Consider the following 11628-nt stretch of genomic DNA (forward strand, 5'->3'; position numbering starts at 1 on the left):
TGTTGCTTATAATTTATACAAGTAACCTCCCTGTGGTTCGACCCCGATCTTACCGGGTTATTTATTACTTCGACACTCCTGCACTTGGGAGAAGACATCAATCTTTTGGTCGTGTCAAGTTTTTGGCGCCGTTGCCGGGGAGGTAAATCATTGTACAAATTATAGTATTTATTTTATTTTCTCTTTTCTCTTTTCTCTTTTCTCTTTTCTCTTTTCTTGTATCTAACTTTGTTTCTTTTGTTTTGTTTCTCTTTCTTTTGTTTTCTTCTTCCTTTTATTCTCTTCTTACACGTGCATGAGAGTGTGGTCACGTACATTAAGTGGTAGACTTTGTAGGGTATCCTCATCATTTTCAGAAAATATGGCTGAAGAAGATAACCAATCGCTTCATAATGAGAATAATGAGAATATTCGGGTTAGAACTCTTAGAGATCACATGAATCCCACAAGAACAAGTGCACCCTCATGCATAGTTTTTCCTCCTGATGCATCTCATTTTAATTTTAAGACAGGCATTATTCAACTTTTACCATCTTTTCATGGCTTAGATTTAGAAAATCCATACTTGCATTTAAGGGAATTTGAGGAGGTTTGCAACACGTATAATGACTCAAATTGTAGCATGAACACCATTAGATTGAAGCTTTTTCCTTTTTCATTAAAAGATAAAGCTAAAACATGGCTACAAAATTTGAGACCTGGATCCATTCGTGCTTGGGATGATATGCAACAACAATTTTTAAAGAAGTTTTTTCCATCCCACAGAACAAACTCTTTCAAAAGACAAATCATTACTTTCTCTCAAAAACCAGGAGAAACATTTTATCAATGTTGGGATAGGTATCGAGACTTACTTAATACTTGCCCCCATCATGGTTTTGAAACATGGAGATTAGTTTCACATTTTTATGAAGGGTTAACTCCTAGAGATAGGCAAATGGTTGAATTAATGTGCAATGGAACTTTTGAGGATAAAGACCCTAATGAAGCAATGAAATACCTAGACTTCCTAGCTGAAAATGCGCAAAATTGGGACACCACAGGTACTTATGAGGCACCAAGTAAAACCCAACCTCATACATCTAGTGGAGGTATGTACAACCTTAGGGAAGATCATGACCTCCAAGCCAAGTTTGCATCTTTAGCTAGAAAGGTTGAGGCACTAGAATTAAAAAAGAGTGGTCAATTAAAATCTGTTCAAGACATTGCATGTCAAATCTGTGAAACCAACGAACATTCAACCAATGATTGTCCAACCTTGCCTTCTTTTAAAGAATGTCTCCATGAACAAGCCCATGCATTAAACAGTTTTCAAAAGCCCAATCATAACTCATATTCGCAAACATATAACCCTGGTTGGAGAAATCATCCAAATTTCAGTTGGAAGAGTGAGAACAGTAATGCTCAAACTTCACAGCCATCGTTTCCAGCACATCATAATTTCCAAAATTCTCATGGATATGCACCTCCTTATGCTCCCCCTCCTAGAAGAAATCTTGAGGAAACATTGCATGCATTTATGGAAAAGCAAGAGGCAATTAACACTCAACTTGCTCAAAGCATGACAGATTTTAAAGATACTCTTGCAAAATTGACATCTGCTCTCAGTTTCCAAGAGAAAGGTAAGTTTCCATCTCAACCACAACAAAATCCCAAAGGGCAATACAATGCGAATGCAAGTAGTTCGGGAAGCCAACACATGGATCATGTAAAATCAGTCATCACTCTTCGCAGTGGTAAGGTTATTGAAAAACCCATTCTTGAACCTTGTGAGAATGATGATGAATCAATCTCTGAGGGTAAGGAAGGGGTTGAATCTGATCATTGCAAAGAAAAGACTGATTCTCCGCCAGCACTTCCATTTCCTCATGCCATGACCAAACAAAGGAAAGTCAATCACAACTCTGAAATCTTTGAAACTTTCAAACAGGTAAGGATCAATATACCTTTGTTGGATGCTATTAAACAGGTTCCTTCTTATGCTAAATTTTTGAAAGATCTGTGCACTGTGAAGAGAAAACTGAATGTGAAAAAGAAAGCCTTCTTAGCCGAACAAGTAAGTGCCATTCTTCAGAACAATAATGCATTGAAATATAAAGACCCTGGTTGTCCTACAATTTCATGCTTTATTGGAGAACATAAAATTGAAAGAGCTTTACTTGATCTTGGAGCTAGTGTGAATTTACTTCCATATTCAGTTTTTCAAAGTCTCAATCTAGGTGAGTTAAAACCAACTTCTGTGACTCTTTTACTTGCCGATAGATCTGTAAAAGTGCCTAGAGGAATAGTTGAAGATGTGTTAGTACAAGTCGATAAATTCATTTATCCTGTGGATTTTATTGTCTTGGATACACAGCCTGTTGAAGCATGTAATTCATTTCCTGTTATTTTAGGACGTCCATTTCTTGCAACTTCTAATGCATTGATTAATTGTAGGAATGGACTGATGAAGCTATCTTTTGGAAACATGACATTGGAGATGAATATTTTCAACATTTGCAAGCAACCTAGAGATGATAATGATTTACAGGAAGTGGACTTTACTGAAAAATTAGTTCATGATCAATTTCAAACCACTTCCAATGAAATTGAGATTGATGAATCTGATGATTTGCAAATGGTCTATTTTCAGGAAGAATCAAAGGCAAGTAATTGGAGACCACAAATTGAGGAATTGCCGCCACGATCAATTGATCCAATACCTTCAAGTGTTCAACCACCAAAACCTGATTTGAAGTCGTTACCCCTCAATCTCAAATACTCATTTTTGGGAGAAAATGAAACTTTTCCGGTAATAATCTCTTCCAAACTTAATGCACAGCAAGAAGGTAAGTTATTACAAACTCTAAAAATGCATAAAAATGCATTAGGATGGACCATAGCTGACATAAAAGGAATTAGTCCTTTGATTTGCACTCACAGGATTTATTTGGAGGAAAATGCTAAACCCTCTAGAGAAATGCAACGAAGGCTTAATCCTAATATGAAAGAAGTAGTGAAAAATGAAGTCATTAAGCTTCTAGATAATGGAATCATTTATCCTATTTCTGACAGCAAATGGGTAAGTCCTACTCAAGTGGTACCTAAGAAGTCTGGAGTCACTGTGATAACAAATGAAAAAAATGAGTTAATTCCAACTAGGACTATTACTGGTTGGCGCATGTGCATTGATTATAGGAAACTTAATTCAATGACTAGAAAAGATCATTTTCCCTTACCTTTCATGGATCAAATCCTAGAAAGAGTTGCAGGTCATGAATTTTATTGTTTCCTAGATGGCTATTCAGGTTATAACCAAATTGAAATTGCATTGGAAGATCAAGAGAAAACTACTTTCACATGTCCATTTGGCACTTTTGCATATCGAAGGATGCCTTTTGGATTATGTAATGCACCTGCCACGTTTCAAAGATGCATGCTTAGTATATTTAGTGATATGGTTGAACGTTTTCTTGAGATTTTTATGGATGATTTTTCTGTTTTTGGTGATTCATTTGATGATTGTTTGACTAACTTAGAAAAGGTTTTGAGCAGATGTGAAGAGAAGAATCTTGTACTGAATTGGGAAAAATGTCACTTTATGGTAACAAACGGCATTGTACTTGGTCACATTGTTTCATCAAAAGGAATTGAGGTTGACAAATCTAAAATCGAGTTAATTGCTAACTTGCCAACACCAAAATCCATTAAAGATGTTAGATCATTCTTAGGACATGCTGGTTTTTATAGAAGGTTCATCAAAGATTTTAGTGTAATATCTAAGCCCTTGAGCAACCTTCTAACAAAGGATAATATTTTTGAATGGACTGAACATTGTGAAGAAGCCTTTGTTAAACTTAAAAACTTGCTTACTTCTGCTCCTATCATTCAACCTCCTGATTGGTCTTTACCTTTTGAAATAATGTGTGACGCTAGTGATTATGCCGTGGGTGCTGTCTTGGGACAAAGAAAAGATAAGAAACCTTATGTGATTTACTATGCAAGTAAAACTTTAAATAGTGCTCAAATGAATTACACCACTACTGAAAAAGAATTACTTGCAGTAGTATTTGCATGTGAAAAATTTAGGTCTTATCTTGTTGGCTCACCTGTTGTTGTTTACAGTGATCATGCAGCATTGAAATATCTTCTTTCTAAGAAAGATTCTAAGGCTAGATTGGTTCGGTGGATTTTGTTACTTCAAGAATTTGATATCACAATCAAAGACAAGAAAGGCACCGAAAATGTTGTCGCCGATCATTTGTCAAGATTGACAACAGATTCAAAATCTGACATCACACCAATCGATGACTACTTTCCTGATGAATCTTTATTTTCTGTCTCTACGATGCCTTGGTTTGCTAATATTGTTAATTTTCTTGTTTCAGGACAATTGCCAGCTCATTGGAGTACCCAAGACAAAAGAAAGTTCTTGAACGAAGTAAAGAACTTTTATTGGGATGACCCTTATTTATTCAAATATTGTCCTGATCAAATATTTCGAAGATGCATTCCTGACAATGAGGTAAGTAGTGTCATTAAATTTTGTCATTCTGAGGCATGTGGGGGCCATTTCTCATCAAGAAAGACAACTGCAAAAATCTTACAATGCGGATTTTACTGGCCCACCATGTTCAAGGACTCACATGCATTCTGTAAGATTTGTGAAAATTGTCAAAAGTTGGGATCTATTTCAAAACGTCACATGATGCCTTTAAATCCTATTCTTGTCATTGAGATCTTTGACTGTTGGGGTATAGATTTTATGGGTCCATTTCCTTCATCATTTGGTTTCGTGTACATATTAGTCGCAGTAGATTATGTTTCAAAATGGATAGAGGCAATTCCAAGTCGAAACAATGATCACAAAACAGTGATAAAATTCTTGAAAGAAAATATTTTGAGTCGATTTGGAATCCCTCGAGCCATGATAAGTGATGGTGGAACACATTTCTGCAACAAGCCATTTGAGTCTTTAATGAAGAAATATGGAATCACTCACAAAGTTGCCACCCCTTATCACCCTCAGACTAGTGGGCAGGTAGAGCTTGCTAATAGGGAGATCAAACAAATCTTGGAGAAAACAGTGAACCCTAATAGGAAAGACTGGTCTTTAAGACTTAATGATGCACTTTGGGCTTATCGAACTGCTTATAAAACATCATTAGGTATGTCACCTTATAGACTAGTCTATGGAAAACCTTGTCACTTGCCTGTGGAACTTGAACATAAAGCTTATTGGGCTATTAAAGCTTTTAATTCAAACCTTGATGATGTTGGTCAACTGCGAAAATTACAAATAAATGAGCTTGAGGAAATAAGAAATGATGCATATGAAAATTCAAGAATTCATAAAGCAAGAATCAAAGAGTTTCATGACAAGAAAATATTGAGAAAAACATTCAATGTTGGTCAAAAAGTCTTGCTTTATAATTCTCGACTCCATTTATTTCCTGGAAAACTAAGATCAAGATGGAGTGGTCCTTTCATTGTGAAACATGTGTATCCATATGGGGCCTGTGATATCGAGAATCCAAAGAATGGCAATGTTTTCAAGGTAAATGGACATCGTTTGAAAGTTTACTTTGATAATTTTTCAGTTGAAAATGACTCGATTGAATTGAGTGATCCTGTATATAAAGATTGATTAGTTTTCTCACATTGTTTTGTGTTTCATTTTGCTAGTTTCTCTCACCCCGGTCAAAAGGCGGATAACGGTACTCCGTGACTTAAGTCGGTTCTTTCAGTTTCCCATAATAACTGATATCTGTCTATATTTGTGCAATTCTTTACTCTTTCTCTCTTTTTTTGAATCTCTTCTCCAATTCTCATTTCAAAATGGACACCATTCTTAAAAAATTGAAAAAGTACTTTCCCGCTCTGCCTCAGAATGCGATTACAAAAATTTACCGTGCTAGGTGTGCAAGATTGAAGTTGTTAATGGATCATGGAATTCCTGAAGATATTCGTTGGCTGATTGAAGCAAAGGTCCGATTATCAGGTGAGTCCTCCAATTCTTTCATTTCACACATGCCTGGAACAGGTAAAAGCACTTTTGCAAAGAAACGTCGTGCAAAACGACTGAAAGTCTGTCACAAATGTGCCAGATGGACTTGCAATGCAACATGTCGTTCTTTAGGAATGGTATCTATAAACCGTGAAGATAAAATACAATTCATTAAGGATGGCCTGAGTAAGGGGTCTTTAGATAATCTTTTGTTGACCCTTGAGATGCATCCTAGTGGAGATGTGCATCGTGCAATTCATGATTTATGGCCCCATTTTCATAAAGAACATGATAGACTTAGTCTTGGGAATCTGACTAAAAAAGACCCTGTTTGCCAGTTTTTAAGAAAACTGGATGGGAAGCCTATCCCCGACCCATAGAGGGCGTTTAAGCCGTTCTTGGACGTAAAACCAAGGGAAGATGTGAGCCACAATCACAACTACCTGTACATATACATGCTTTTTTCAAAATAAATAAATAAATAAAGAGAGAGAGAGTGTGAGACTCCAGCTGGCCTACATATAGGTGGTATGATTGCATCTTCAATTTCTCTTCTATAAAATCTTCTCTTCCTTCCCCTCATTTCTACTCATCCCTTACATTAGACAGATATAGAAGCGTGTAGAAATGGCAGGTTCCTCAAGTTATCACATAAAAAATATTTGTGTTTTCGGTGGATCCAGTCCTGGGAAGGAAATAGCTTTTTTAGAAGCAGCAAATCATCTTGGTCAGGTACTAGCTGAGAGAAAGATTCATTTAGTGTATGGGGGAGGCAGCCTTGGGTTAATGGGGGGTGTGGCGATAGCTGCATTTTTAGGAGGTAGTCAAGTTTTGGGGGTCGTCCCTGAAGCTTTAACAAAAGGGGACATCATTGGAAGAACAATTGGAGAGGAACTACAGGTCTCCACAATGTTTGATCGAATGAATACAATGTTTAACCATGCTGATGCCTTCATTGCCTTACCAGGTGGTCTGGGCACATTGGAAGAGATCTTTCATATTTCCTCTTGGGCCCAACTTCACATTCACCATAAACCTATAGGTTTGCTCAATGTTAATGGTTTTTATGATACTTTGTTGTCTTTTCTTGATCAAGCTGTGGAACAGGAATTTCTAACATCTTCGGCACGACAAATCATAATCTCTGCTGCTACTGCTGAACAATTGATCGACAAACTACAATCTTTCACCCCTGTAATTGATCCTTCCATGAGTCGCATCAATTGGTCAACTACAGAAAGCCGTAAAAAGCTTAGATTGGATTTGAGCCTTCGTTTGTGAATCCTTGTGTCTTTTGGTTTTATTTCTAACATAGTATTTTGTTCTGTTATTTTTTATATTTGTTTAAGTGTGTTTCAGGTTTGTCAGTGTTCGTTGTTTCAGGTGATGTCTTCTATACTCTATCTTTCTACCTTAGGACATTGAGGATAATGTCTCGTTTTGGTTGGGGGGAGAGAGTAGTAGTATTTTAAAAAAAAAAAAAAAAAAAAAACTAACCAACTAACTGTTTTTGTTTTAAAAACCATTTTGCAAAACTGTTATTACTAGGATGGCAGAGTAAGGGGGAATGACTCTTGAGACGCATCTTAGTAAACATTTTCTAATGGTTATTTGCAATATTCATAACAAGGCCTATTAGAATACTTCTTGAAATATTCAGGTTTACAAACTCTCGCATTGTTATCACTTGGTTCTGCTCCTATACTCATTTAACAAATATTCTTAAACCTTCATTTTCACACACACACTTTAACATATGATTGTGGGTTGCACATTGGATTATTACATTATTTATGTTCTTTTGTTAAAGGTAACAACTAAGGGATATGGATAGTCTATAATTTGCAAAAAGAAAAAAAAGAAAAAGAAAAAAAAAGAACAAAAAAAAAAAAGAAAAAAAAATGATGATAATAAGAACGTAGATAAGTTTGGTTTCGTAGCCTCCCTAACCTAAGCAATTAAGCCCGAAGGGGTGTTTTAACACCTAATACCCTAAAGTCAACTGACTTGGGAGCTATTGGCCCAAAGCTTGTTACATGGGTTAAGGAGAAAAGCTTAAGGGAATCAAACATTGCACTATCTACGTATCAGTATCTGCAACCCGAGTTACTAAGCTCGTAGGGGTGTCTCAACACCTAATGCCCTAAGATCAACTGGTCTGGGAGTCATTAGCCGAAAGCTCGTTACATGGGTTAAAGATGCATTGTGTTTTAAGTTATATGTATAGATATTAAAAAAAAAAGAAAAAGAAAAAAAAAGAGTAAAATAAAATAAAATAAAATAATCCCAACCCAAGGAAGTTAACCTTAAACATTAGAACAAAATATTGTTTTCTTCCAACAAAAGCCCCATAATCTATGTTTCATACATTGAGCACATAACAAGGAAGGTTTATTAATATTTTGTTTAAGAGGTATTGAGCAGATATATAAAATTTAATGAGAGTTTGTTTATCTGAATAGATTAATGGAAGTTGAATGATGAATGCCTTGCTTTGTGGAATTTGCAAATTGTTTTTCTATTTTAACGCCTTAATCACTAGGGACTAGTAATAAGCTGGTTGGGGGGTGTGATTAGTACTTAAAAGTGCATTTTTATCAAGGTTTTATATCATCATTTTGCACTTAAAGTATCAATAACTCCTTAACTAAAGCATGTTTTATAATAACATATCTAATTATATAAGATACCTTTAATTTATGGTAAATGTTCATCTTAAATGCAGGCCTATCACATAAATGAAAGAATTGATTGATGAGTTGAAGTACTGAAATTGAAAGGACAAAGAGATGGCCAAACTTAGAAAAGAGATGCTGGTGCAGTCCAAACTTGAACACTGTTCGGTAATTGGGTCATATCTGGAGCTATAGATCTTGGATTTAGGTCCATTTTATATGGATGGAAAGATAAGACATAGGCCTACAACTTTCATGTAGAGCCCAAGATTTAAAAAGGCCGTTTTCAAGTCCAAATTGTAGCAACAACGAAGAAGTCCGAATCTGTCCTGCAGCCCAGACACTGTTCAGTGTTCAGCCCATATCTCGAGTTCTAGAAGTCCAAATGATCTCAAATTTTTACCCTGGAAAGATGAGACAATTTCCTAGAACTTTCATGATTCAAGTTTGTTCAAATTATGACGTCATCAATGACGTTTTTGGCAGACAAGAAGATAAGAATTGTCACCAAGTCAAGATGTGGCCACCCACTCATCAATTAGTCAACAAATCAATAGTTCCGAATTTTGGCCTATAAAAGGAGGCATTTGCCATGTATTTAGGCATCTTGGTTTTCAGATCAAGATCATGCTCTTGCTCTCTCTTTATATTTTGTAATGCTTAAGTTTTGCTTATATTAATCTCTTGCTTATGCTTTTCATTTCCTTTCCTTGTTTATTTATGTTTCTTTCTTTCATTATGTCTAGCTAAATTAATTATGTCAAGGTGAAAAGGGTACACTAATGGTGTAAGAATAAGTATAATATAAACTTAACATGGACCTTAATGTTGGATACTAACATGCTTTATATTTGTTATCTTGTTCACTTTTAATACTTTGCTTGTTAAATGGTTAATCTAGATTTATGTTGTATAACACTTGGTACAACAAATACTTGGCACTTTCATAGCCCATACTGTATGGTATAACCGACACCTGAGCTATGAAAGGAACTTGATTTGTTGTTAACATAAGTTATAATCATGAATGTCTGACAACATTTACAAGTATTAGCATTATTCGAATAAGATAGCTAATGTAATCATGTTAACAATTTATAATCTGATTGGAACCTCCTTGTGTGTGGTTTCCAATTGAATAATAAGGGTTTATACTATACTTGTTTGGAATACCATTAGTGGATCCTCTAACCTTGACATTTGTTGTTATCATTGTTTAATCCTTACGTTAATCTTTCATCTCAAAGTTCTCATCAACTTCTTCCTCTTCTTCTTCACTATTATTATTATTATCACTATTATTATTATTATTATTATTTTTGTTGTTACTATTGTTGTAGTGTTATTGTTGCTTATAATTTATACAAGTAACCTCCCTGTGGTTCGACCCCGATCTTACCGGGTTATTTATTACTTCGACACTCCTGCACTTGGGAGAAGACATCAATCTTTTGGTCGTGTCATTAATCATTTGTTCATCTCGATTATCCACTTAGGATGTTATTAGCCGAAGCTAGTAATTTATGCATCTCGACTATCCATTTAGGATGCCATTTACCGAAGCTATCATTTACCCCGGTCATCCATTCGGATGCCATTAGTCGGAGCTAATCAATCATTTACCCCGGACATCCATTCGGATGCCATTAGCCGAAGCTAATCAATCATTTACCCTGGTCATCCATTCGGATGCCATTAGCCGAAGCTAATCAATCATTTGTTCCGGTCATCCCTTCGGATGCCATTAGCCGAAGCTAATCTATCGTTTGTTCTGGTCATCCCTTCGGATGCCATTAGCCTAAGCTAATCAATCGTTTGTTCTGGTCATCCATTCGGATGCCATTAGCCGAAGCTAATCATTGTTTCATCAAACAATTCATGATAGTTAATGTTCAATGCAACACAACAATAAATCCCCCGTAATACTCACACCACCATTTGTGGTAATTAACCATCAGTACAATACAAAGGATCTACTGTTGTATCCCCCGTAGGTCTTTCATAACACTTATACAATCATTCATCACCCCTACATTCAATAAAAATACAACAGTAGGTCATTGATAATACATTCATCACAATTACATTCAATATAATAAAACAATAGATTCTTCATAATACTCATACAATCATTCATCACTATTACATTCGATAAGGATACAACAGTAGATCCTTTGTACTGCTCATATTACCATTTATTAGCAGCCCAAATTCATAATAGCCCCAAACAACATCTCATATTCGGTTTAGTATTCATCACAACTCAATAAGATGCTCACCTCAAATGGGTCATTTTAGAACTCTAACATTTTCACCATTGTTTCAACATTCATCAAGAACTTGTTTGACATTTCATAGTCGTTTCGACAATCATCAAGAATTTAATCCAACTCTTCTTCGTCGTTTCCTCTTACAACAAGTATTTAAATAAAATATCATCACAAACGAATCATTTCAAAACATAAACATCAAAATGCGAAAAAGGTGGAAACCACCTACCTGCTCCATTTGTGATTTGTCCCTGTCCCGGCGATGGTCCGATCCCGGCCACAACACCTAAGACACCAATGGCCACAATTAATTTATTTGCATCTTTAATTCACATTCATCACCACACTTATTTCAAGAGTTCATATGTTCACATTCAAGTTTCCACATTTTACACCATCATACCATGAAATTGTTACTAGCATTTAAGCAATTTCTGCCTGGAAGGCCTACTGTAGAAATCGGCAGTGAAAACTGGTTCACTGCAGGCTGCCCAATTCGGTAGCAAAAACTGGTTCGCTACTGGCACCACAATTTCGGCAACGAAAACTGGTTCGCTACAGGCTGCCAATTCAGCAGCGAAAACTGTTTCGCTGCTGGCGCCACAATTTCAGCAGCGAAAACTGGTTCGCTGCATGCTGCCAATTCGACAGTGAAAACTGTTTCGCTACTGGCGTAACAATGTCGGCAACGAAAACT

This window comes from Populus nigra, chromosome 18 (genome assembly GCF_951802175.1).
Source record: "Populus nigra chromosome 18, ddPopNigr1.1, whole genome shotgun sequence".
Classification (NCBI taxonomy): domain Eukaryota; kingdom Viridiplantae; phylum Streptophyta; class Magnoliopsida; order Malpighiales; family Salicaceae; genus Populus; species Populus nigra.